At 43.3% G+C, this 27,878-nt stretch overlaps 2 long non-coding RNA genes across 2 annotated transcripts in view; one reads left to right on the top strand and one right to left on the bottom strand.

Moving 5' to 3' along the window:
• Positions 1–27,878, top strand: part of LOC309646605 — a 181,117-nt gene that overhangs the window by 46,475 nt on the left and 106,764 nt on the right. The window lies entirely within an intron of this gene.
• On the bottom strand, positions 10,938–27,713 carry LOC309646517. Its single transcript, XR_014255415.1, has 3 exons — positions 27,639–27,713; positions 26,773–26,997; positions 10,938–16,922 (listed from the first exon to the last, which is right to left on the bottom strand). It is a non-coding gene; the product is annotated as an uncharacterized lncRNA (long non-coding RNA).

The raw sequence follows: 27,878 nt of genomic DNA, 5'->3' as shown, positions 1-27,878 counted from the left end.
GCTGTGTACCTGAAACTATCACAACGTTGGTAATCGGCTCTACTCCAACATAAAATGAAAAGTTAAAAAAAAAAAACTTTCCCACTGCCTTTAATCTCCCATTCCCCAAAGCATCCCCTGGAGAAAGCAGAAGCAGAGGGAAAAAGGGAAGTGTTAAAGGACAAACCTGTCACAGGCTGGGCTTTCCGGAAGCAGACGCTGAGATGGAGTGTGGGAGGCAGGCTTTTTGGGGGGATCGTCCGCTCTGAAAAGAGGAGGAAGCAGCGCCAGGCAGAGCTCGAGGCCGGCCCAGGGAAGGCTCTGCCCACCTGAGGGGAGATCCCGCTGGCGCCGGCCGGGTTTGGGGCCGCTGGGCCTCTACGCCCTGGGCGGACCAGCGGCCTCCGGAAGGGCGAGGCCCCGGGCGGCCCCCTGCTGCCCACACCCCGCAGCTGGGCAGCGCGTCCCCCCATCCCGGCTTCCCTGCAGGTCTCGGGACCGAGAATCCTGACAACGGGGTACCTCCGAACCGGGTGTGAGACCGAAGTTTGCCTGTGGTTGTTCGGAACAGAGTCTTGCCTGAAAGTGAGACTTCATTACCCAAGTGAGATGTAGGTAGAACTAAAAGTAGAGATACGGGGAAGGGACGGGGGACGGAGATTCCACAGAACATATTTTAAGGTAATATTGGGAGAAAAATAAAACTGCTTCCTGTCTGGACTCTTCAAAAGTTTGACCCACGCGATAGATCGAATCAATGGCCTCAATTCCCTTCCCCACCGCCCTTCTTGCTCTTTTCCCTGTGACTTTCCATTCTTTCCATTGTAGATTTGGACTGTCTCTCTCCATCCTTTGCCCGCATGGCTTGCTTTGGGCACTAGAATGAGGCAGAGGTGACGGTGGGGTTCTTCCAACCTAGATCCTAGGAGTCCTCAAAGCTCCTGCTTGGCTTTGCCCGTTTGCCATCGCCGTGAGCAGGACCCACTGGTGTTTGCCCACTGGTCCCAGCAGGAAAATGGAGCAGAGGCTAAGCTGCCCCAGCCAATCCCAGCAAAGAATAATCTACAGTCCCTGCAGACACGTAACTGCAGGTAATTTCCACCAGTCTCTAGCCGACCCACAGATGCACAATCTATTATAATAAACTATTATTGTATTAAGCCACTTAGTTTTGGGGTGGTTTCTTATATAGTGACAGATAACTGGATACAGCTCATTAGAATAAATATATTCCTGTTATATTTCTATATAACACATCAGGGTTGGTGCTAGGAGTGGAAATGTTATTTACTCTTTTTTTGTTGTATTGAGTAGTTCATTCACATCTGTGAATTTGTTAGAGCTCTGTGTATGGAGATTGGCTTTGCATTTTGTAATGATAGGGAACAATCTCAAAGATACAGAATCCAAACATTAAGAAGCCCAGACATTTTCCACTTATTTTTACGTTGACTAATTTATTATTCCAATAAAATATTTACACAAATTTTAGTTATTCCCACAGTCATATCCACTTTGCACGACTTCCTGAAATAATCACAGAAATGTCAGTGTTAGAAGGGAAGTGGAGGGTCGTCTAGGTCAGTGATGATGAATATTTTCTTAGTTCCTTTGACAATTTAATGGAAGCTCTGCACTCTCTTCTCAGAAGGAAAATACATGCAGAAAATACTTTGCACACAATTTAAGGGGAAGGATTTCATGGAGCTCCTGAAGCTCGTATGTGCACCTGGGTTCAAACACTATGATGCCTGACCAAAAGCACAGAGCTCCTTTTTACAGATGGAGCCAACATTAGCCTGAAGTAAGGAGATTAAACTTAGGCTGTCTTAACAAGCAAAAAACCAGAGCAGGTGATGAATTTGAACTAAATAGATTATTGTTTTTTGATCACTTGGGCTAAACTCTTCTTTCAGTCTGAGCTGAGTATAATTTCTTCGACTCCCTACAGCACTTTGGTGGTGTAGATAGAGGTTCATTTTAATTCTCTTGGCAAAGGATCAGCTCATAAAATCAAGTGATTCTTCACTCTCTTCAGGACACTTTCTCTGGCCCAAATTTTTCTTTCTGACAATTTCCCGGGCAGCAACTTTACGAACACATAGGGCACCACAGACGTGAATGTGGGTGAGAATCCATGCATGGAAATCACCATTTGTGGCCAGAGGAACAAGCTCCAGAGGACCTGGAACATTCCAGGCATATTTTATTGAATTTTGTTTTCATAGTCCAACCTGACATAATAAAATATCAAAGATCTGTTATTTTAATAAAGCTTTTTACTTTGAGATCTTTGATAATATTGCCTTGAATGACTTTTACGTCTTCTTTTATATTTTTAATATCTTGTGGTAAAAAAAGAGCCTGTAAAAATAGAAATGTTCTTCTTAGAGGGGAAAAGACAATCTCTAGATAATCATTTCCCAGGGCCACAGCAGCGGTTCACAGATTTATTACGATTGTTCTCAACATTAGAATCACCTGGGAACATTGAGCCATATGTTCAAACTCAGCCCCACATAAACTAAGCTCTAAAGAGCGAGGAAAAAGACCCAGATACTCTTTCCAGAACATCGTGTTCTAGTTCAGAGGCAATAAAGTTAGCAGCCTGTGGTCCAATTTGGCCTTAAGATGAACAATATGTTTAGCCCATACAGAGTTGGTCTCCCAAATTCTAAATGGCAGCAAATGCTGCTATTCCATTTCACTCCATTACATTGAACTAATGTATACTATCCAGCATTAAAAAAACAGATATACAGCAACACTGAGCCCATATTACATATGACAACCGTGGGCTGGGCAATGCCGCTCCTTTAGAAGCTGCAGACTCTCAGCTACTTCCACCTGGTCTAGACATTCATGCTGCTTGTGGGACCTTGTCAGCACTTGAGTCTGAGACATGCAGTCAAGTTGAAGGAGAAAAAAGGTAGACCAAGTCAGTAAAGACGCCGTGTGAGAAAGGCTATGATAGATGCATGTGCATGAAGCCATGGAACGTGTGAGCCTTTGTGTGTGTGCGTGTGTGTGTGTGTGTGTGTGTGTGTGAGTGTGGTGTGCTTTAGAGGAGTATTTCTGAAAATTTTTTATTAATATCATACGTTAAGTGACATTTGTTATGAGACTGACTTGTTGGTCATCAAACAACACCTCAAGAACAAAGCCTCACCGCACACTGTGAAGTTGATCAAGCCTGACTTAGGCACCTGCCCCTTCACGTTGTCAGGCTACAATTCCACTCGCTGCCCAGAGTTCCTGCCATGTGCCATGCACTCCTGCACACGTTGGGGGTTTGAGGTATCCCAGGGACTGGCCGCAGTGCCAGTCTCTTCCTAGCCCAGGTATCTCTCCAGTTCTCCCATTGATAGCCTTGCTCAGCTAGGCTCACGCTTAAAGTGCTGGTAATGATGTTAGCTGTTGTTACCATCTCAGAGGTCTATGGATTTTACTAGGGGATCCTTCAAGACTGAAACCCCTATGCAACTGACAAGAATGAAGTCCTAACCATAAGATTCTCTTTATTATGACAAGTCAGGGTTTGAAAGCAGGTGCCCATCAAATTATGTCCTATAGACTTGCATATCCATCTAACTTTTGAGATGAGTCTTGGCTGAGTGCTTGGAAAGCAATATCGATGAACTGAGGAAGAGAGTAAGGGAAGGGGTAGAATAATTAGAGTATACAGAGCTTTAGGATGCCCTGGGCCACCTGCCCTAGGTATGTGTCTGTGCAGCTATGATCGTGGGGAGAGGAACATACAGGAAAAGGAATTCACAATTCGTATTGGAATTTTAACTAAATCTGACCTTGTTCCCTTATATTCTCACTTAACAAAAGTGATCATCTCTGTACATTAGAGCAGTACAGTGACAAACAGGGTGTTTGCTTGTCAACAAGCTCCATGCATGTTTGTGTTCTCCAAAAACCCAAGTAGTTAACACTGTTGCTTCAATCCAGAAGCATCGTTTAAATGACTTGATATTCATCACTATGAAATGTGATGTTGATGATTCACATAAAATGTAAAAGGTCTAAGGAAAATAAAAGCCAAAGCATTTTCTTATTTTTCTTTGACACCAACCAGATTAATGAAAGCAAAATGAAATGACTATTGAAAGTAATAAATTCTACGGTTTAAGTTTATTTCCATTAAAGAAAAAAGCAATGTCTCAGAAACCTGAGAGCTGCAGATTGATTGCCCGTTTGAATAAAAATCATTACATTATTGCTTAATCCTTCATTTCATCATGCCTGGTTGAAAAAAGCAGTGTAGTCACAAAGAGCTACACATTTAATCCCATTTTTCTTTTCTTTGTAATTTATTTTTTCTCTGCAATTACTTGATTTATACCACCACTAAAAGAAAACGTTCATAGTCAAGGAAAGGACAGTACTTAATTTCCTGCATATACAGGTGGTATTAAGTGCCGAAGATGAATGGCCCTGCAGGAATCAGCTCTAGACTTGAATTTAACATCCCTATCGATTTACTCGTTATCTTGAAAAAGCGGTATATTACCTGCTAATATTAAAACTGCAATTACAAAGGATAGTCGATTGGCAATGGAACAACAGAGTTGAGAGCAGCTAAAATGCAGAAGTGCCAAGAATTTCTAGGCATGTCCAGAGAGAAAAAAGTTTATACAGCATAAAAAGGTGCAAATTAATTATAGATCTCCATTGCTTAGAAAAATTGAAGAAAAAAATATAAATTTACTTTGTTCATTGTAATGTCCCCAAATAATGATAACTATAATTTACTAATAAGAAAGAAAAAATCCCACCTACTGAGACGTGTGTCCTTGCCACTGCCCTTCATCTACCCAATAACAAATTGGGATGCTTTAGTTATTAGTCCTGATTTCCCTCTTAAAAAATATTCTCTCTTTTGTTACGATTGATTCTTATAGCAAAGGGACTGTAATTAAAACCTTGAGAAAATACTGCCGAAAGTAAGTGATCATCAACTCCCCACCAACACACACACACACACACAGACCCACACACACACCCCCATGGAGTGGGAGAGAGAGAGAGAAAGAGAATGAGAGCTCAAGGCAATTGTCTTAGCTTGGTTATCTCCCCAAACAAAGGCTGGGCCAAGAGCTGCGTCTTTGGAAACTTGCATGCAGAGAGTTTGGATGTAGATTTGAGGTGAGCAGGTTTAACAGTAGGTTGGTCTCCGTATCACCGTGTAAGGGAAGGAAGAAATGGCTTCGGACAAACGTAGGAGTTGAACTGTAATGCATTTGCAGCAGAGGAAACATCAGTCCCTCAGTGAGCTCTGAGTCTGAGATGGCCTTGCAGAGTGGTTCCAAACTGGGGCAAGGGGAGAAGCCTTCATACTCCAGGACTGGCCAGTCATTGAGTAATAACTGGCCCCAAGAAAGTAGTATACCCTCGAGTAATGCGGCGCCTCAGTCACAAGCAATTATCAGAGTCAGCAACGAACAGTAACTGCAGCCCTGGAACCTGAGGGCCTTCCTTCTCTTGGGTGGGCTGGGCAGAGAGCCCCGACATCCACTGCAGCTTGCACGAGAGTGATCACAAGGACAAAGGTGGGGTTGGGAGGACTGGGAAGAATCAGATGGAGAGGAGGAGGGAGCCAACTGAAGCATTAGTTCACAACGAGCTGGCCGCTGCTCTGGGCACCCGGGGCTCTTGTTGAGAACCCCCTAGAGAACTTTGCAGAATGCACAAAAGCGTGCATCTCCGACATGGAAAATGGAGCCCTTATGGATTGGCTTCATTCCCCGGCGGACAAGAGTTGCTCCAGGGATGTTCACTCCCTCGCACTTGTAGATCTGTGCTTGTGCTGGAAGAGCTGAGCGACTCCTGCAGGACCCCATGTACCAGCAGCTAAAGCATTAGAGCAGAAAGCAAGAGCCACGCGGTTAATGTGCTCTCAGGCTACACCTCTTGCCAGAGCAGGGGCCAGAGCAAAGCTGTGGGCCGGGATGGTATCAGATAAGAAGTAAATCATAGTAGCTTTGCCTTTTCCATTCTGAATAACTACCTGACATAAGACCTTCATTCTTTCTTGCTTGATTGGCAAACTCATAACTGGGAATTCAATATTTATTGGCTTTATGCCCCGTTGTGTTTTCCCACATCTATTGCCACCAAGAATAATCTGTCATATTTGGGCAAGCATGATGAAAACCTTTGAAACAATGTTGAACAGAGTCTAAGAACTTTACCCTTTATCTCCTTTAGATCAAAAGAGATTTAGTAAGAGGTATTCAAGCTCTTATATTGGTCTCTATAATGAAGAGTTTGGTAGTGCGTGCTTTCTCATTTATTCAGCAGCCTCGGGGAAGTATCTAGTGTACATACGTAAGTTTTCCAAGTAACTAAACTTTACAGAATTTTAGAAAGGAATGTGGTACTCGAGAACATCTAATGAGATTCTCCTTTTCAGTTGGGTGAACTGACGCCAACGCAGACGAAATCACCTTGACGATGGCACACTGTTGATCAGTGACTGGAAAAAGAGTAGAGCTCAGGTTGCATGACTGCAGGTCAGTATTTTTTCCACCCAAGACTTTTATTCCCTTCCACACTACATTTCCCCCCATATTTTCCTCCTAATCATGACTAAACGCATACATGATTCCCTAGACTTTTAAAGCAGAGTACACTAAACATAATTTATCAGTTATGTTCAATATTCTTTTAGTTGCAAGATGGTAAACTGAGCGTCAGCTGGTCTTCCCTCTCTAAACAAAACTATAGAAACAATTCTTGTTTTGCAGAAAGTAGATGCAAGCTTTGCTCAAAAAGAGGCGTTTTTCACGTGAAAGACAGAAAGAGACTTTCATCTCTGGAACACTGATGTGGGTGGGACTGGGTAGGAGAGGAGAGTGTAGCCAGAGGGGGGGCGGGTGTCACCGGGAGAGAGCCCGGGTCACAGAACAGAGAGGAGAAGGGCCAAGGGACCCTGACGGGGTGACGGGTTGGGACACAAAGCCAGAGCAGCCAGATCGCTCAGCCCCTGCGCACTCACTCAGCCCCGCTTCCCAGCAGAACCGCTGTCTTCCAGGAAGGATATCAGTCCTCAGGGTGGAGGCAGATGGCGGCCCTTGGGTCCGAAGAAACCTGCCGTCTGGCAAAGGAACGGACAGAACAACTTGCCCGTCCAGCCCACGGCTCTAGATGGAAACATACTTCTTTCTCTGGAGAATTTGTAACCCTGAACAAGCCCTTATATAGGTTTAGAATTTAAATTATGTTACCTTTGTAGTCCAATTACAAGCTAAGGATTAAATGAAAATACCCTCACAATAAGAGTGTCCTGGGTTCTTGTGGAAAAATAAATGACACAGTGAAATACTCTCAATTCAGCCTCCTTCAGAATTACCCTCAGTAAGGTTCTGCTGGGTGTGGCCTCCCAGTCAAAATTACTAAACACCTGCAGTGGAGACAATGGCTGAGTGAGACTCTGAGGAGGACAGACATTGGAATAGCCAGACAGAGAACTTAAAAAAAAAGCAGTACTTAAAATCTTTAATGAAATGAAGGAGGAAATTAAAATATTAGCAAGAAACAAGATATTCTCAAATAAGAAAAGGCAGATTTGAAATATGACAGAATAGAAGCTTGAAAAACGAAAAACATAATCTTTGAAATTAAATACTCAGTGGATCATTCAAACAGCAGATTAGACACATGTTAGAGGAAATTAGTAAACCAGAAAAATGGCTTGAAAGTACCTACAATACAGCACTAAGAGATGAGGAAATGGAAAGTATGTCAGAGAAGTTAAGAGACCTAGAGAATGATGGTCTAATAGACACTCAACGTTTGAGAAGCAAAGAATACAGAAAGTGAAGATGGAATATTTAAGGAAAGAATGGCTGAGAAATTAAAAAATTGTTGGAAGACATACAAACTCATAGTCAAGAGGAACACAATATTCTCAGCAGGATACTTTTTTTCCAAAAAAAAAAAAAAAAAAAAAAGCCTTAGATAATTGTAGTTAAAGAGCTGAAAGAGGAAAGACAAAGATCTTAAAAGCAGATGAAGAGCAAAGACAGATTTCTACAAAGCAATGATACTTGGACCAATAGCTGATGTGATTCAAAGATGATGGAACCCAGAAACAAGCGTGATAACATCCACAAGGGCTCAGGGAAAAGAACGGTCACTCGAAAATGATGTAGTCAGTCTCTCATTACAAATAATTACAAAATGAAGACGTTGTCAGACAAACAAAACCTGAGACTACTCATAACCATCAGGCTCTCAGTGAAAGAACTTTGGAAGGAACTTGAGGAAAAAAGACAGTGGTTCACAAGAGAAGGTCTGGGTGCAAAAAGATACCTTTAAAACCAACAGCAGAGTAAGAAATAAACAATGTGTATTTGGGGGGATTAAAATGCACCTAGAACGCAGACCTACTGCATAAGTTACAGTGGTTGTATTGAATGTGCTCCAGGGTCCCTGTCTCATCTGAGAGAGTAAAGATGTGAGTTTACTTTGGAATGCAAACGTGTTTGTGTGCTAGACATCTTCCGCTGAGCTCTCTCTCCATCACCCGACTCTGGGCGTGACCCCCGGGCGCTGCTCCACGCCCTCCTTGCCCTTTAGATTTCCGTTGGCTTGCTTGTGAGAGGCACAGAAGGGGAAGAAGAGTGAATAGAGGTACCTATTCCCTGGCTCCCCCCCAAGCTGGGTCGCCACAGGTGGGCTGCTTCCCTTTTCCAAAGACAGCATTGATTGGACAGCCCTCTTTCAAAGCTCCTAGAGCCACATGTGTTCTTTCTGGGCTTGTAAACCACTCTCCCTACCTTGCCCTTTAAAGCCTCCATGTGCTAACGACCACTCACTGTTCCTCTGCTAAACCCTGACTATACCTCAGGAAAAATCCCTTATTAAAATGTTCTCATTTGAGCAGTTAATTTCCTGAGAGCACCTTACTTATACAGCATGTTAACACTGAGGATACCTACTCAGTAAATGAGAAAAGAGTGTATACTTTGTGAAAGGGTAGAGGCTGAGGAATGAAATTTTAAACTCCAAGTCAATCTAAAAGAAGAAAGGAAGGCGAAGTACAGACAAAGCTGGAAATATAGAAAGAAAAAGAAAATGATAGAAATAAATTCAAACATATCAATAATCACAAAATATAAATGGTAAACAGTGAGAAGACACAGAATTTCATTTGGATCGAAAAACAAAATCCACCTCTTAATACGTCCATACAAGGCATGCACCTAAAATGAAAGCTCACAAAAATGTTTAACGTAAAAGGATTAAAAAAAGAAAGATGGCATTGCTAAATTATTAAAAGACAGAGTGGGCTTTCAATCAGAAAGTATTACTGGGGTTACAAAGAGTCACTAAGAATAACTAAAGGATCAAATACACGTGGTAAGAAAACAATTCTAAACTTGTATAGTGACTTCCCTGGTGGTCCAGTGGGTAAGACTCCACGCTCCCAGCGCAGGGGCCTGGGTTCGATCCCTGGTTGGGGAACTAGATCCCAAATGCATGCTGCAACTAAGAGCCCGCATGCCACAACAAAAGATCCTGCGTGCCACAACTAACACCTGGCACAGCCAAATTAATTAATTAATTAATTAATATTTTTAAAAAATAAACTTGTATAAATGTACAGTATTACCTCAAAAGACATAAAGTGAAGATGAACAGAAGCTCAAAGAGAAAATGACAAATTTAACGTGACTCAGAAATTGATAGATTAAGCAAACAAAAACTTTGCAATGATATTGAAGATAAGAACAGCACAATTAGGGAGCTTCATATCATTGGTACACGTAGAATCCTATATTCACTTAAGAACACGTATTTTCTAGCACACATGGCTACTTATAAAAACTGACTACGTACTAAATCTTAAAAAAACTTTCAGAAAATTTCAAAGGTTTGATATCAGAGAGACCGAATTATGAAATCAAAGTAGATTAAGTTGGAAATAAATTATAAAACTATAACTAGGTTGTTAGCCATAAGAAAGAAGATGAAATCAGACTTACCATCCTGTCACAAACAACTATAAAATCTGGAAATATATATTTAAAAAAACAACGGTTTGCGGGCACTGGAAAGCAACCAGTACAGACTTGCAATGCTGGAAACATAGGAGCACACAAGGTGAGCCCCAAATTCACCCAGGCTTCACCCTGGGGACGTGCTTCCAGGCCATTGCTCAGGGAATGTGAGTGCAGAGGTCTTGCTGGGTAGAAGAGACAGAAGAGAGTCCAAGGTACTAAGGGGACTGAGATTTGGGGGCCAGAGTGACAGATTGGGTGAGCCACAGAGAGGGGACCTCAAAATGTGAGTGGAAACTCATCTCGGGTCCTTGGGTGGCTTGTAGCCGTGTGAGCATAGAGCAGAAAGCAGCTGCTAGGAGGCTGAGCGCTAAGTGGAGATTGTGGAGAGCATACATTTCCAGGGAGACGTTCAAATTCAAGCTTAGAGTGAAGAGATTTGATGGGGAGATATCCCATACCTTCAGTTGAAACCCTAGAAAGACCACACCTTAGGAGAAAGGATCACACAGTAGGAGTAAGGGCTGTGCCTTAGGAAGAAACACAAAAGCACACTTGAACTGTCTTAGCCTGACAGGGTAGAGGTGATCTGCCAGCAATTTGTCTGCCTGTCGGAACAAAGGCCAACACTCTTTAGGAGACGATCACATAATCCACAGCTTCAGAAGGTATCACCCACACCACCCAGCATCTGATGACCAGATATTTAAATAAACAGGAAAATGTGATCAATAATCGAAAGACAATTTGGTTAGTAGAACACCAAAGATGATTCAGATCTTTGAAATAATAGATGAGGCTCTAATATAACTGTCATTTCCATGTTAAAGAAAGTAGAGAAAAGGCTGGACAAAAATGGATTAAAAAGGAATATTTCAACAAAGAATTAGAATCTATTAAAAGAATCAAATGAGCATTATGGAACTTAGAAAATATCTTAAATAAGAACATAATGAATGGTTTCATAACATCATACTGAACAGAGCAGAGGATAGTGCTGGTAAACAAGGACAGATGTATTGAATATATCCAAAGGGAAAAACCCCCAAAAAACAAAAAAACAGGACAGAGTGTGCAAGAGCTATAGTGGGATATGGTCAAAAGATGTAACCTACGTGTCATTGGAGTTCTAGAAGGAGAGGGAGGGGAAATGGAGGAGAAGTGAATTTGAAGAAATAATGGATGAAACATTTCCAAATCTAATGAAAATCTCGAGAAAGACAGAAAGATCTGAAAATAGGACAGAAGGAGTGTCTAAGCAGCAAGTTTTGAGTGTAGTTTTTCATGTGACAAAAGCTCAACGTGCCCTTCAATTAGTGCTCTGCAATGTGCCCACAGAGAGGACCTCAGATATGGGAGTATCTGTCCCGAGAGGTGCTCCATGAACCCCTCAACCAAAAAGTTTTTATGCTGAATTTTCCTTGTAAGCCACTCATGCTCCTGTCAGAGTGACACAGTCTCTACATTTTCTCTTTTGTCTAGTCCTACGGCTTTACATGACTATTTAAACATCAATGACTCCCAGACTTATCTCTCTGGTTCTAGCTCCCTCCTCTGTTAACAGGACTCTATTTCCAACTGAATACAATACTTTCATTTGGAAGGTGAGGAATAACCTACAAGTTAACATGGCCAAAGCATTATGATGTTTCAGCTCTGAAGCTTTAAAAGATCCCACCCTCCTCATCTTAGTAAATGGGACCCCCATCTTCCCAGTTACTCGAAACAAAGATCTGGAGGCTACCCTTGATTTCTTCCCTTCCTTCATTCCCCACATTCATTCCACCAGCATTTTTTGTTAACTTCTAAATCATGTTAAAATTCATGTATTTCTAACACTAGCCCAGACTCCGTACCACTATCCTCTCTGCCTTGACGACATAAATGTATTCTCAACTGGCTTTCCTGCATTCCCTCTTGCCCCCCACCCCCTTAGTATTTTGCAAATACAGCAGTATGAGTAATATCTTTGGAATAAAAATCAGATCATGCCACTCCTCGGTTTACACTGTGTTTGGGTTTCTCATTCTACTTCAGATAAGATTCCTTAACAAGACCTCTGAGTCCCTGGGTCCTCAGGCCCCTGCTTTCTCTGCAGCTGCATCATTCATCCTTCATCTCCTTCATTCACTGAAATCACTCCAGCTACTTCCTCCTTCCTGTTCCTTGAAAGAATGAGGCTGTCACGTGTTTGTGCTCAGTTCTCTGGGGAACAAATGAACAGACATGCAGAAGCATCGAAATAAGTCTTGTTTTCAAAGTTCTACCCAAAGAGGTGGCAAACCTGTGCTGCTCTGTTCTCAGCCGCATTCTACACTCTCTCCTCCTCCAAGTTGCAAGGAATGCCTTTCCATGCTTCACCACTTTCTAGTTCCCAGGCAGTTCAACCAACAGGGCGTCCTGGACAAGTCTGGGTTCGAGAGGGGTGAAGAAGACAAGACATCCCTTCCCCCGGCTCCCTGTTTTGAACGGCATCTCTGGCAGTACCTACACCTCCCTGTCGCCCCAGCTCCTTTGAGCAGCCCTTCCCTCTGGGGTCTGAACTGCTTCAGGGCAGCCCTTCCTGTGGTTTTATCTCTTGCCATATATATGTATGTTCTCAGACCGTTTCCCCAGAGTCTTCCAGCCCTGGAGCTGGTACAGATCCCTCTGTTCTCTGGCCCCCTTTCTGTCTGTATCCTGTTTCTCTCTTCAGCTCTTCTATCCTCAATGTAATAAGTTTCCTGGATTAAATGTTCCTGTTTGAAATACCTAGAGTGGTGTCTGTTTTTTGACCGGACTCTGACTGATCCAAACATGTATTTCCAAGTGTTGTCATTGCTAAAAGCATTTTTGGACTTGTCTTTTATAAATGTCATCATAACACGTTTTAAGAACCATCCAAAACAACAGTCTGATTAACTTGATTGACTACACAGGCATACCTCGTTTTATTGCACTTTGCAGATATTGTGTTTTTTTTTTTTCTTTTTTTTCTACAAACTGAAAGTTTGTGGCAACCTTGCATCAAGCAAGTCTATCAGGACCATTTTCCTAACAGCATTTCTCTCTTCCTGTCTCTGTGTCACATTTTGGTAATCATCACAATATTTCAGACCCTCCACCAGCAAAAGGATTACAACTCACTGAAGGTTCTGATGATGGTTAGCATTTCTTAGCAATAAAGTATCTTTTAATTAATATATATATATATACACACATTGTTTCTTGGATATAATGCTATTGCACACTTAATAGACTACATAACTTTATATGCAGTAGGAAATGAAAAAATTTGTGTGACTTGCTGTACTGTGATATTCGCTTTATTGTGGTGGTCTGGAACAAAACCTGCAATATCTTCAAGGTATGCCTGTACAAGCCTAAAAGTGATTTATTTCCAAATACCAAAAGAACATTTAAATTTTTAAACATCCATGATTTTTACATGTACAAAGTTTCTGAATGAAATTATAAAAGGAACACTATTCTAATATTTTTTGAGAAATAGCTATTTTGTTGGTATAAGCATAATCCTTCTACGTATCTATGTATTCTCTTTCTTCCTTCCTCCTTCCCTCTTTCTTTCCTCCTTACTTCCTTTTTTTTCTTTCTTAGATCAATGACTTTAAGGTTATAGCAACTCACTTGTGCCTCATAGATCCAAAAAAGTACGGTCTGTGATTAGACACTTGTATGCGTATGATAATTTAAAAAGTTGATTTGTCAGCAATTCTAGACAGAGAAATGAAGAGAGATAGGAAATTTCAGTATCACCCTATAAACTATATATCTATCACACTTTTATATTGCATATTGGGAATCAATTTCATACTTTTGCTTCATTCTAAGAGCTGTATATATGGAATTAATTCTGTACAGGACATTCTATCTTCTCATCAAACAAGCATAACTCGAGAAATTTTGCATATTTAAAAGAGAAACTAAAGTTATTCCATAACTAAATTTATATTAGTGCCAAGAAAAAAGAAAAAAAAAAAGCCAAGATCATAAGCAAATGTGCCTAAAATGAGCGTCAGTCATTTGACTCTCAGAATATGAGCTGAATGTGTTTCATAGCAGGACTGATGCCTTGTCTCCGACGAGACTCCTTTGGAACTTTTGTACAACAGGCTTCTCAAAGGCCAGAGAGTGACAGTCTCACTGAATCACTTGTGAGAGAAGCACTCACTTACATGCCATACCGTTCCTGACATCGAATGCTGGAACGAGCAATGTAATACTTTTCTTCCCCAGAGAAACTAATCATCAGATCAAAATTTGATATAGTATTGTTTATAATTTCTATAAAAATGTAAAACCAACCAACTGTTGACTTGGTTTATTACCTGTGCACCCACCGTATGGTGTAAACAAACTAAAATGTAATCTTTTGCTTCAGAGCTAAATGGTGCTACTTTCATGGAAGAAATCCCTGAATTCTGATTTGAAATAATTTTCTCCAAACTCTGTCTTAGGGGAGAGCTTTAGAAAATCTGTTTTCTAGCATATATATCAATGAAATTTAACGCTTACAATATATTTATTTGTATATCAGTTCACAATACAACTGGAGTTGTGTGTGTCTCCGAATCTCTTTTCTGGTCATCCTCTCTTACTTCTGGACCTCACATAAGGCTGGTCACAGTCAACACTAGTGATAAAGTGCTCAGAGAGAGAAAGAAGAGAGAAAAGTGGACTTAATCCTAACATTCATTGTATTTTAAATATATTAGAGTCATGATACTCTGTAGCTAAATGGCATCTCTAAAGTATGAAACCCTGCTTGATTCTGGTTTCTGTGAGGGTAGATGAGGATGGTGAGAAGATAAGGGAATTAAGTATGATTTCTTATTAGACTTGAAGGACTGCATCTTTTTTTCATTTCTTTGGCTACATTTGTCACATGACAAATTAGTTATTCTCTGGAAGTGCCCTAGTCATATAGATTACAAGTGTAGGATCACTTAATTGTGATTCTAAAATGCAAAAAGCTCTGAAAATCAATTTTTTTCCCCAGAAATTAGCAGCAAATTCGTAGGGAGGCAAAATATGGTCTGAAGTGAAGTGAGATGTCTTGTGGTCTTTATCCCACTCTGTTTCACTTCAGAGATATTAATGTTTGATTACAAGAGGGCTGCCTCAGACCTACTGAAGAAGTTATGTAAAACATGGTGTATATACCAGATAATTTTTAAAAAATATTTATTTATTTAATTTATTTATTTAGGCTGCGCTGGGTCTTAGCTGCGGCACATGGGATCCTTTAGTTGTGCCATGCAGACTTCTCAGTTGCGGCATACAGACACTTAGTTGCGGCATGCAGGATCTAGTTCCCCAACCAGGGTTCGAACCGGGGCCCCTGCATCGGGAGCATGGAGTCTTATGCACTGGACCACCAGGCAAGTCCCCAGATAATTTTTTGAAAATGTGAAAAATGTTAAATTCTAAAGTACGTGAGAGCTCAAGGGCTTGATATGTGGGGTTGTGGGCCTATAATTATAAAATTTGGGCTTATGGTAAGAGGCGGTTTTATGTTACAAATTATATCTACATTCATAAGAGATATTGGTTTGTAGTTTTATTTTCCTGTGATATCTTTAACTACTTTGACATTAGTTAATATTGGCTTCATAGAATGGTTTGGTTTTCTTTCTTCTTGTATTTTTGGAAGAGTTTGTAAAGGATTGGTCATTAAGATGTCTCTAGAGATTTCTCTTGTTCTTTTGTTTTAGAATATATTACTCTGTTTCTTCATTTTCCTTGACTTTCTGTGTTGGTTTCTTCACGTTAAATAAAACAACTGCCTCTCCCAGTCTTTACAGAGTTGTCTCATTTAGCAGATAAACCTGCCCAGCCCAGCTCCGAGCTGCTCTCAAACCTTTGTGACAATCCAACCCATCTTCTTTGTGCTTAGTGGCTCCCAGTGTCCGAGATGGTGCCAAGATCTATCAGTGTCCCAAAGGGGTGGATCGCAGTCAGCACCTAGTTGTACACTGATTAGAAGCTGGACCCTCAGGCAGCAGCTGGGAAAGTATTTAGTTGAACCCTTTCCAGGGAGAACCTGGGAGATGAACGTTTTTGCTCCCTGTGTGCTGAGCCCAGATGTACCGCCATGGCAGAGTGCTTCTGCGTCCGTTTAAAAACTGCTTCTTTATTTGCTATAGACCTGTGGGATTCATGAACGCAAACCCCACTGGCTATTAGAGCCAGGCGATTTAGGTGTTTATCCTTGGTCAGCAGCCGCAAAAGCTGGGCCGTCAGATGTATGTAGGAGCTTGTTCCAGGAGATACTGGTGCCTTGGCTTTACTGTTGGAGCAGACCAGAGGGGAAGATGGGGAAGGTGTCTGCAGGCTTCCCCAGTCTCCAGGGAGGGTTGCAGGCAGCCCTTAGGTGCATGCTGACGTTAGAGGCTGGATGATCAGGCAGCATCTTGTAGGAGCAGTTAGACCCCTTTGCGCGAAAGATGGGCAGATGGGCGTTTTTGCCTGTTCCTTCCACACTGAGCCCTGGGGGGACATTCTCAGTGAGTGCTCGTGCGTCCGTTAAGAAATGCTTCTTTGTTTGCTGCGGTCTTGTGGGTCTCATGGACGCAAGCCTGTTGGCTTTTAGGGCTAGGTGTTTTGGGGGCCCGTCCCTCAGGAGGGAGTCTGCGTGGTTGGGGTGCTAGCTGTGTCTTCTAAATGCTTCAGTCCTCAGGGAGAAGCTGGAATTAGGAGTCTCCTTCCAATTGTAAGGAGCTGTGCTGGGAGTGGGGGGCACGGTGAGTGTGTCTCAGCGTTTCCTGTCTGTTTCAGCATGGGCATTTTCTCTTTCACCTGATGTGTGGAGTCACTTAGTTTCTCGATTTCTTTCAAAGGGAATTTCTCTGTGTGTAGTTGTATTGATAGAATTGGTGCATCCGTAGGAGAGAAGTTCATTAGCCTTCTTTGTTATCATTTTGGTCACTGCTGCAGGCAAGATTTTGATCTCAGTGTCACAGGAATAGAAATTAATTTTAAAAATCAGAAAACAAAAAAGATTTTTTCATATGAACATTTAAGAAAAATCAATCTCATTTAAACAACTCTTCTATCAAAGAGAAAATATGAATCAAAATTAGAGAATCTCCTGAAAGCACAATAACGAAAACATTTTATTTAAGATCATTTGGAATAAAGAGAAAAGGGCGCTCAGAGGAAAATTTATAGCCCTAAATACTCTTACTTATTTAAAAAAGGGAAGAAATAAATTATCCACCAAACGGAAAAGTAAGAAGAAAAACGGGTTAACTGAAACAAAACAAAAGGAATTAGTAAAGTTAAAAGCCAAAATTATGGAATTAAAAAAGAAAAAAACAATAGAGTGAATTCAAGTTCATATTGCAAAACAATAACGATAAATATTAAAGTAGGTAAGACACTTGCTAACCTATTTTTGAAGAGGGGAGAAATTTCAAATATAAAAGATAAGAAATCGTAAGGAGCAAAATGAGAAATTATAGGAAAGTACAGTTTACCAAAACTGACACGTGAAAAGACACTAATTTTTCCAATTATATCCTGGTAAAAATAAGGCCAAATTCTTATTGAACTTATGCAAATAACTGTATTGCCATGAAAGGTAAAGAGACTCAATAAAAGAAGTGAATTCTTGGGAAGTGAGAATCCCATATCAGTTAAAAATATTTAATTTCATTTCATCAAAATAAAGTCTACAGCACTGTTATGGATTATAAATAGCTTAAAGTCATCAATGAGTGGTATGCCAGTAAATGTTTCACAACTGGCTCTCTGGAAAAAACAGAACAAAAGCCTGGTTTGAGGCATTTGCCAGTTGCAGAGGTGTAGACACCCCATCAGTACTGATTTCAGCTACTAACCCGTTTCGGGATTCCTCCACACTGATGCAACAGTCACAACCTCCAAAGCAGAGGTTATAGTAAAACATAGTACAGTAAGTGGCAGGGATTCATTTTTAAGTATTTATTACCTTTATTTATAATATAATTTATTTAATTGTAAGTTTATGTAATTTAACTTTTAGTAGTATCTGTTTTTAACAGCTGGTCAAAAGATTCCCCAAATTCTAACAGCTGATCTCAGTACACCATTCTACCTACTCTCTGATCAAATTGTCCCACCTCTGGGAACTTATCCTACAGATGTACCTGCACACACGCCCGAGGACATGTAAACACAATTGCAGCATTGTTTGTGATAGCAGGAGATTAAAACAATCCACATTTCTATTTGAGAAGGACTGGTTACATAAACTCTGCTATTTCCACAAAATGAAATGCTCTGAAGAAGTTTAATTATTTTAAAGAGAATGAGAAAACTATGTATTGATATAGAACTATCTCCAGTAGTCATTGTTACATGAAAAACACATAATGCAGAACAATGAATATTTTTGTGTAAAAATGTAGATAAAGCAATTTAATTGTATTTGCATAAAGAAACACCCCCCAGGGACTTCCCTGGTGGCGCAGTGGTTAAGAATCCACCTGCCAATGCAGGGGACCTGGGTTCGAGCCCTGGTCCAGGAAGATCCCACATGCCGCGGAGCAACTAAGCCCATGAGCCACAACTACTGAGCCTGTGCCCTACAGCCCGCGAGCCACAACTACTGAGCCCGCATGCCGCAACTACTGAAGCCCACATGCCACAGGTACTGAAGCCCGTGCACCTAAAGCCCGTGCTCCGCAACAAGAGAAGCTACCGCAAAGAGAAGCCCGCGCACCGCAATGAAGAGTAGCTCCCGCTCGCCGCAACTAGAGAAAGCCCGTGCACAGCAACGAACACCCAACACAGCCAAAAATAAATAAATAAATAAATAAAATTTTTAAAAAAACAAAACACCCCCCAAATACAAAGGAAAGTAAAAAAATAGTTTTCTTATATGAGATGGGGGTTGGATGTGGAAAACAGAGATAAGGCTACTTACAATACCTTTGTAAATAGTTCTGATTTTTGGCCCATGTGAATGTATGAGCAAGTAACAATCTTTTTAAACCAATGAAAAGAAATCATTGTCCATTTTGAACTATAAATGATATTTTCTTAATGTTTACCAACTAAACTTGATAAATTGTACTATATTACTTTCACATGTGCTACATAATCTTGTTCATATCAATTATTTTTCCCAGAATTAACATATTTTCAGTATTCACTTATTTAATATCTTTCTTTGACTTGACTGTAGAATTGATCTGTCTTCCCTTCTTGCTTTAGTTGTCTGAACATACCACCTTTATAGGGGAGTTTAACATACTAACATTGACGTAATTTTTCAAAATAATTGCCACTGCATTTGTCTCTGTTTCATAAAATAGATTAACCACCTCTTGCACAGTAGACAATGAAGCCACGGCTCACGCTTCAGCGTCAAAGAGAACACTTGACATTCTTCTCACATTTTAACTTTACTTGTGTGACTCACCTCTGCTTTCATTCAAGCTACAGTTTTTGTGCAAACTGGGAAGGTGAGAAGATCACTGGGTAGGATTCAAAGGAACAATTCTATTCCTAGCTCCTCCACTTATTAAATGATCATGGTTATGCAACTTAACCCCTCAAAGCCTGTTTTTAATTATAAAGTAGAGATAGGGTTATTCTGCATAAAGCACAAGGAAGTTAATGTGACCAAATGAGATGTTATCGTAGGAAGTACTTTGACAAAATCAAAGGCTCGTGCACATTTTTATATTATTGCCATCAGCACAAAGCGATCTTTTAACATGCTGCATAGATTTTGAAATCAGAAGAAAAACTGTACCTTCGAAATGAAGCTGGTTTCAAACTTTGCTGTTTTATTGAAAATATTTGTGTGTCGGTTCTAATTTTATTTACTTTTATCTCTTTACCTACTCCCTCTGCTGTTCAACTGTCCTGGTTTTCATATTCTGTTAAACTGGGGGGTGAGGGGTAGGGGTCAGGAATAAAATCAAAGAGGATTCACCTCTGTGCCTCCTGAAATATTCTTGTATTGAAATTATCTATTTCTAAGGGTAGATTATTCAATCATTCTGTATTTTTTTGGGTAGTTTATAGAACAAGGCTTTGATGTTCTTTTAAAACCTCACTCTTTGGGTGCAGTCTAAAAGCTTTTCATTTTAATGGCACATGCTTTAAAAACGCTAGAAATTGAAGGAAGTCTTATAAAACAAAGGAGTCAGTCAGAGATGGTGGTACTAGATTCAGGTTGTATTGTGGCTTCTCCACTCAGGGGATGTTTGTTTCTAGACTCTGAGTGTTAACTGAATAATCATGAAATTTATTGCAAAACAAGAAACATTTTTGGCAAGCACTGCCTCCAAATCCAAAGCTTGTTCTGAGTCTGAACCGTTTGGAGCCATGAACTGCTAAGTTTTGTTAAGCTCAGTGACTATATTGATCTTAAAAGTGCACGGTGCTACGTAGTATTCAAAGGAATCCACCAGCTCTAGGTTTATTATACCTTGAGTGCTGTCACTTTGCTCATAATTTTGCTTTAAGAAGTATGTGAGATTAAAGGGAAAGAAAATGCTTTTAAAGTCGATATATCAAATATAACTACTGTCTCAAGTCAATGCTACCTTTCAAACACATGCTAACATTCTATCAGCATCTTTTCTGGTCCCAAGCCCGCCCGTCCGCATCTGCTTCTTTACTGTGAAATGTGCCTTATTCTTAATTCACTCAGCCAATATATGTGTTGTAGATGCTGGATACTATATGGGGAATATCAGCAATAATGTCATTATATTTATTAAGTCAAAATGCTTTTCACTCTTTGCACACAGGAGGGTGCCTTTGGTGAGGTCGAGTGAGTGAGGGGGTGACAGGGGTCTGTGTCTGTGAGAGGCCCTGGCCACACTCTGGGGTCCTGCAAGGCCTCTTCTGGGCCATTTGAAGACACGGCAGAAAGCCATTCAGGGACCAGGAGTCCCTCAGTCCCTGGGAAACCAGTTATCCCCCAAACCAGGAGTCCATCAATTCCTCAATGGACAGTGCCTTTGTAAACCTGCCCTAAATGTCCTTGCGTGCTAAGTTGTGCATCAGTGGTCATGGTTATTCCTGAGGATTAAAAGCTCCTGGCTTTTTCGTTCTCCGTTGAAACTCATGTTTTTATATATAAAGTGAAATCCTGTGAACTCTAAGCAATACTTCACACGTCCTCATGTTTTTAAAATGGCTTTTCCGATGCAGTTCTCAGAGGCTGGGGACCTGCCGTCCTTCCGCTTCACTCCAAGCCAGTGTTTTCAAGGAGCAAAGACAGGCGTGGAGAGAGGCACGTTCCTCTCCTCCAGACCCACTCGGGGTGCGGCGTCTCAGAGACGGAGGGATGGGTTTAGAAAATGTCTATGAAAAGGATCCCCAGGGGGATGGGGATCCCCTTCTTACTGTGCCTTTGCTAAGCCACACGAGGAGGATACAAACACTGGGGGAGAGACGAAAATTCCCAGAGACTCCGTCTTAGTAGCGATGAAGATGTAAGGCATTGAATGTCTGAGACCCCACTGGTTGGACAGAAAGAAAGAAACAGAAAGAAAGAAAAAATAAATAAAAGAATCCCTTGACATTTTCATATGTTTCTGCAAAAGACTTTCGACAAATGCAATCATGCGAGCTACGATACCACTAGGAACCGCGTGGAAAGTTTTGACTCTCCTCTCTCATGGGCTGAGACACAATGCGTGTGGTGTGTGTGACCCCCCGGACCGGCAGGATTGGGTCCGCCGGCCGTCTCTCCCCACAGCCAGTGAGGATACGCCTTGGACACTATCCGGTCTAGTCATGACCTCCGGTGTGTGGAGCTGTTTGTTTTAACCTCACTGGAAACCTCCTAAGGGCGATGATTGAAAGGGAGCAGGCCCCCTGCTTGGGGTGCCTGTGTGTGGATATTGTTCTAGGCACTAATGTTTCACCAGGACACCCCACAGGCAAGCTCTTCCCTCGGACACCAAGGCCGGGCAAGACAGCAACTTTTCAGGTTCAATCCAGGTGCCGGGAAGACAAAGGATCAAACCCAAACGTGTCATCTTCCAAAATGAGCTTAAAGGAAGTCACAACCGCCTTCCTTCTCTGTGGATGCGGGTTAAACGCGCCCCGGGGGACAGAGGAGCAGGTCCTGCCCAGAGCCGCCTTGCAGCCGGCTGAGCTCACCTAGCAGAGACCCCCCGTGGATCAGGCATGGGGGTCCTGAGACGAGACAGACCAGCACCTTGAACTCCGGAACTGAGAGATTTAGTAAAAGTCTGTCGATAAGGTGTGGGGAGAGCTGAGTGAACCAGCAAAGGATGAGTTCAGTACCGCAGTGAGGGACGCAGGAGAGAGGGGTTCTGTCACCCCTTGACCTGAAGGGAAGAGGGAGGAGGGAGCTCTGTCATTCTGGGAGGACGGCCGCGCAGAGAGGGCCTAGGTGGGAGCTGCCCCTTCGGCGGGGGTCGCAGGCCGACCGCGGTGCCCAGGCTGGAGAGCGCTGGGTAACATCGGGACCTCACTCTCCACCTGCCCTCCGATCTGTCCCATGTGCCTTCCAGACCTGGACCCAGCCGAACTCTCCCTACTCAGAGCGGGTGGAGAGTGACGTGCAGGGGGAAACAGAGAGCATCCACATGGGGTGGGAAGACCGGAAAGCTGGTGTCCTTGTGCCCCTGGGCTGAGTCTTTTACCTTCAAACATCACAGGAGCTGAAAGCCTGGGACCTTGGCTAGTACAGATGGACCCTCACCTTCAGAGCACGCACGTCTCCCACCCAGCAGCCGGCCCAGACGGGTGGGCCACTCTGTTCCCTGCAGTGCTATACAAAGGGACTTCCCTGGGGTGCAGTGGTTAAGACTTTGGACTTCCAATGCAGGCGGCACGAGTTGGATCCCTGGTGGGGGAACTAAGATCCCGCATGCCACCTGGCACAGCCAAAAAATGAAATGAAATGAAGTGAAATAAAACAAAATAAAATGTGAGAAATAGCCTTGCCACCAGCCACCTGACATAGCCCTGTCTCCCGGGTAAGACGTCCTTCAACAGAGAACTCAGTATCAACTTTCGTGATGCTGTATTACCTGTTTATTTCAGTTCTGACGTTCAGCTATAAATCACGATCTTAATCCTATATAACGCCCGGACCCCAGTGACGTTCTCCTTGTCAAATGTCCTATTTCACATTCTGTGCCATGTGGACACTGTTGATTACCTCTCCTTCCTAAATTCTCTGTTCTCTTGATTTCTCTGAGTCTGATTCTCCTTCTCCTCCTTCCTCTATGCCTGTCATCAGTCCCCTTTGCTGAGCCCCTATTAAATGGTGTGGTTTCTGCAGCGTTTTCTCATTAGCTTGGTGTTCTCCCATGCTCACCTTGGTGCCCTTATTCCCGCCCCTGGCTCTACCTGCCCCTTATCTCTCCAACACGGACGCTCCCAGCAGCAGAGAGTCCTACACCACACACACACACACACACACACTCACACACGCCTCACCGGCGCCTCAAACACAGCCTCGCAGAACCTGAGCTCATTACGTTCTCCCCACGTTGCTGTGATCGCTCCTGTAGTTCCTATTTCAGTTAATGGAACCGCCCTGCACCTGGTCACCCAAGCACAAGCCTAAAGTACTTCTAGGCTCATCCTTCTCCCTAGCTTCCATGTTTATTCAAACCACAGGTCTTGCCAATCTAATCTCCTAAGTGGTCCTCAAAACGATCATCTCCTCGCTGCTCTCTCAGCAATCGCCTTGCTTTCGGGTTGGATCATCCCTCACCTAGACCACGACGACCGCTCTAGCACTGCTCTCCCCCCAACACGGCCCCCCCCCCCCGGTCCCACCCATCTCCATCCTGCAGGCCACTCAAGCCCCAGCCCAGCCCCGCCGTCCGGGCACCGGCGGCCTCTTTGCGTCCGTCTCCCTCCAACCTCCCCCCTGGTTCTCACCTCAGCACCATCGCCCTGGTAACACTACAGACACACGAGCACCACGGCTCAGCTTTCACACCTCTGCACAAGTGCTCCCGTGCCTTTTCTTCCCGGTAAATCTTGTTCAAACGCCGGTCCCTACGTGGACGCCCACTTTTCCTCTACGACCGGAGATAATCCTGACTCCTTTGCACTGATTCTGTCCAATTAGTCCTTTGGACTAATCAGTCTTTTATGCCACGTGTTGCTTTGTACTGCCGTACTTCCTCTCACTTCATAACCTAGGGCCTGACATGGGAGTGGCACTGAATTTACAAATCCATGGATTCAGTTTGATCAAGAATTTCAGTGCAGGAAGTTTCAGGTTTAAGTCCCTGCCCTGTGACCATGGGAAAGTCCTCACTTGCATAACACGCAGGTATGGGGCGCATTAAGATGCCCTTTGTTTATAACAGTGCGTGGTGCTGATTCAGTGTGAAGCTCCCACATCTGCTCTTGTCTCTCCAATGCATTCTACTCATTAAAGATGAGTGATGTCTCAAAACTCCCAGATCTGAGTATGCCACCAGCCCCCGCCTGATATCCTCCAGTGTCTGTTGCTCTTAGGCTGAAATACAAGCGTTTGTGAGAGCCCAGTGTGATCTGGGCCTCGGCTGCCCCTTTATCTGGTGTCACACATCCCCGGTCCCCAGACTCAGGTTCCCTGACCTCCCCCAGGCCCACGTATGTGTCCTCTCCTGCCCATCACGGCCGTCACATGTGTGGTTCCTGCTGAGGACGGTCCCTTTCCTCCTCTTCACCTGGAGAACTCCCACACAGTCTTCAAATGTCAGCTTCAATGCCACTTCGTACTGAGCCGGGGTCCCTGACGCCTGGTCTTCAGGGCCCCTACAGACATGTGCAGCGTGTACACCTGCAATAGCTCACAGGCTTCCTTCACGCCAAAGACAGAAGGGGACCTGAATCTTTAACATGGCAATTTGCTGACAGACATTAATTAGTAAAGTGTCTGGAAGAAGGGGCACCATTTTCCATCTCGCACAAACTTGCTGCCTTGGCTGTCGGCTTGTCTGTTTTATTAAACACTTTTCCTCTATAACACTTACCAGGGTTAGCTGTGTTTGTTATTAATTAATTACCCATAAAGGTAAAAAAATTAGATCTGTCTCTCACACCAGATTGCACATCCTCTTTGGGAAGGGACTGCCTTTGCCTTGTTCATTTTTGGACCCTCAAAATCCTGCCTCTTCATCTTCCGCTTGGGGACATTGAGCAACGTCTGAGGAGTGAAGTGATCTGGGGGGGCTGCCTTCTGGCTTTCTCGAGGCTGCACTGGCCGCACCCAGGGTCTACGCAAATGAAACTGCTCCCTTCAGCTCTACACCCACTGCAGGTTTCTGTCTACCGCTGGAGACATGAGAAAGCAAACTGACACAGTTTGCCGGTGGGTTCTCTAGTCTATGTGACAGAAATGCCAAAGCATCCATCACCCAAGATGCTCGTAGCACTAATCAATAAAAATCACTGAACACATGCTCAGCTTTACAAGAGCTTTACTTGTAGTTATAAGCGTAGTGTTTGCATTGAGCAGAATGGCAGGTGGGGATAAAGTGCTAGTAAGTTTAATAACCTGTCTTACATCAGTGTGTAACAGTGTACAGAATGTCAACAGCTTATTTTTCCTTCCTATTTTATAAGCTTTACTCCAATAGCATGATAACATTTCATGACAACCTGACTCCACGTAGGTAGCTTTCCTCTCCAGATTCTCCTGGCAACCAGAGCTGCCTAAAGGCTTCTTAATGCTCTGCCCATTTTGGCTTCACTTTATTTTGGCCATTAATTTGGTAAAAAATAGGAGTACTCAGATGAAACAAAACTACTTTTATCATAATTAGTAATTTTTTGCCTTCAAAGACTGTCCCAACTAGTAGAGGTTTTTTACCGACGATCAGAATTAGAACATCATTTTGCAGTCTAAAAGATACGTGCAGCGTGTACACCTGCAAGAGCTCATAGGCTTCCTTCACCAAAGACAGAAGGGTCTGAGTCCTTCATTCTGTTTCCATTAGAGAGGTATTTTTCCAGCAAAATCCCTCCTAACACACTATATATATAGTGTGTATATATATATGTGAAAGGGCAATCAAGAATTTGAATTATTGGAATTGTACCAACTTTTGGACACTTCTTTCAAGTTTTTCACTTTAAAACTTTCCTTAAATCTTTTCAAGTAATGCCCTTCCCTTTCTTCTTTTTTGCTCTTGCTAAATATCCCCGCCTATATTGTTTTGTCTTTTGGGGAAGAGATGCTCTGCTTTTGTTCCTTTACATGAAATCATTCTGTTCAATCAACATGTGGCAAGAGACAGAAACACCTGTGTTTGAACCCAGCTCTAACATTACCAGCTGTGCAAGCCACCTGTGTGCACAAAAAACAAAAACAAAAACAAAACAAACAAACAAAACCCCTATGTGATAAATACGTGCAAGAGGAGGACAGATATTGTCAACATCCTTTCAAAAGTGTGCAGCACAGAGGCAGCTGTAACTCAGTGCTGAATTCACAGATAAATAGACAGATAGGTAGTAGGTTGATACATAGATAATCATGCCCTTCTCAGTTATTTTCCTTTAATGTATTATTTCGACTTTCTTTCTGACTTGGATACTGCTCAGTTTTTGTGAACTTCAAACAAACGTCTTGCTGGGCTGCTCTGGTGGCAGCCTGGGATCCCATCGTCAGGAAGTGAGCCCCCAGACATCTGCAGAAGATTCGACATTTGTCTGCCATCTTCCTGACAGACAGGGACCCTCAGACCCATGGAGGTCACGGCATTCCGATGTTTTTGTGAAAGCAGATGTCATTTTCTAATGAAAATCTGCAGTCAGACTTAAAAGAAATATAAGATTTATCAAAACTTACTTTCAAGACTCCTAGGGCACCGGGGTTGAAGGGATGCTGCTGGACCCATATTACGCTTCTCAGAAGAGCCGCACATTTCCAGGCTGGGGTTAGACGCTGGTGGGCACGTCCCTCTTTGGGGGTCACAGTGTCTTGGAAGAGGTAGGGGTTCCCTTCTGCTATCAGCCAGCGGATGGAATGACTGTATGGGCCATGATGGTGCCCAGGTGTGGGCACCAATGTGATCTGTGGGAAGCAAGGGAGGGCCCGTGTTTGTCTCCAAAAGTCAGTCAGTCTTAGACAGGAGACCGCTCAGGAAACTCAGGCATCTTGCCTCCAATACCCACTGGGAAAGGGGAACCCCGCCAGGCTCCTCGAGGACCTCATCTCAGTGGCTGGGTCCTGCTGCCTTCCGCCAGCTGACCTCGGCTTTCCTACCTTTTGGTCGCTGTGCTGAGGGCTTCTTTCACCAGCAGCACCTGCTCCTGGCGCTGGCAGAGTTAGCCGAAGGAAGTAAGGCTGATCGAATTTCCTTGCGGGGCTCAGGCCCTCGGAGGTTTTAGAGAAAAGGTGCCGTAGTGAGGGACCGTGAGGGCTGCAGAGATAATTAACGCGGGAGAAAGAGACACGGTCACCTACCTGCACCTACACCGAGGCCTGGGTAAGGCGGGGGTCTTGCTTTTCCGCAGGTAGCACCACGAAACATAGGTGCTGCCTTAAGGTGCATTCTGTGCGTGGTCTCCGACAGAGGAGACTGAAGGGGACGGAATATTCTATTTCTGTATATTCAGTCATTTAAATGTTGTGATTTGGTCTTATTCCAACTGGATAATTTCGCTACTGTATTTGGACGGGCCCCTCAAATAGAATTACGATTTCCCCCTCACCTGAAGGCAGACGTGTCCTGAGAGCTGGGCCGGCAGCAGCTCTAGACACACGGCGAGTTCCCCAGCGGCGGACTCGTGCTGGACCGGCGCGCCCTTCCCGACGCCCAGCGGCTCAGGTCAGGCGGCGGTCAGGCGGCGGGGCGGCGGGGGCCGTCGGAGCGAGGCTGCGCGCGGGCACGGGGGCGCCGCGGGCCCAGGTGGGCGGGCCGGCCGGCCGGGGCGGGGTCCCTGGCGCCCGCG

Source organism: Balaenoptera physalus (assembly GCF_965194825.1).
Source record: "Balaenoptera physalus genome assembly, chromosome: 17".
Lineage (NCBI taxonomy): Eukaryota > Metazoa > Chordata > Mammalia > Artiodactyla > Balaenopteridae > Balaenoptera > Balaenoptera physalus.
The sequence above is the reverse complement of the archived record's forward strand: the minus strand, read 5'-3'. Positions and strand labels throughout refer to the sequence as shown.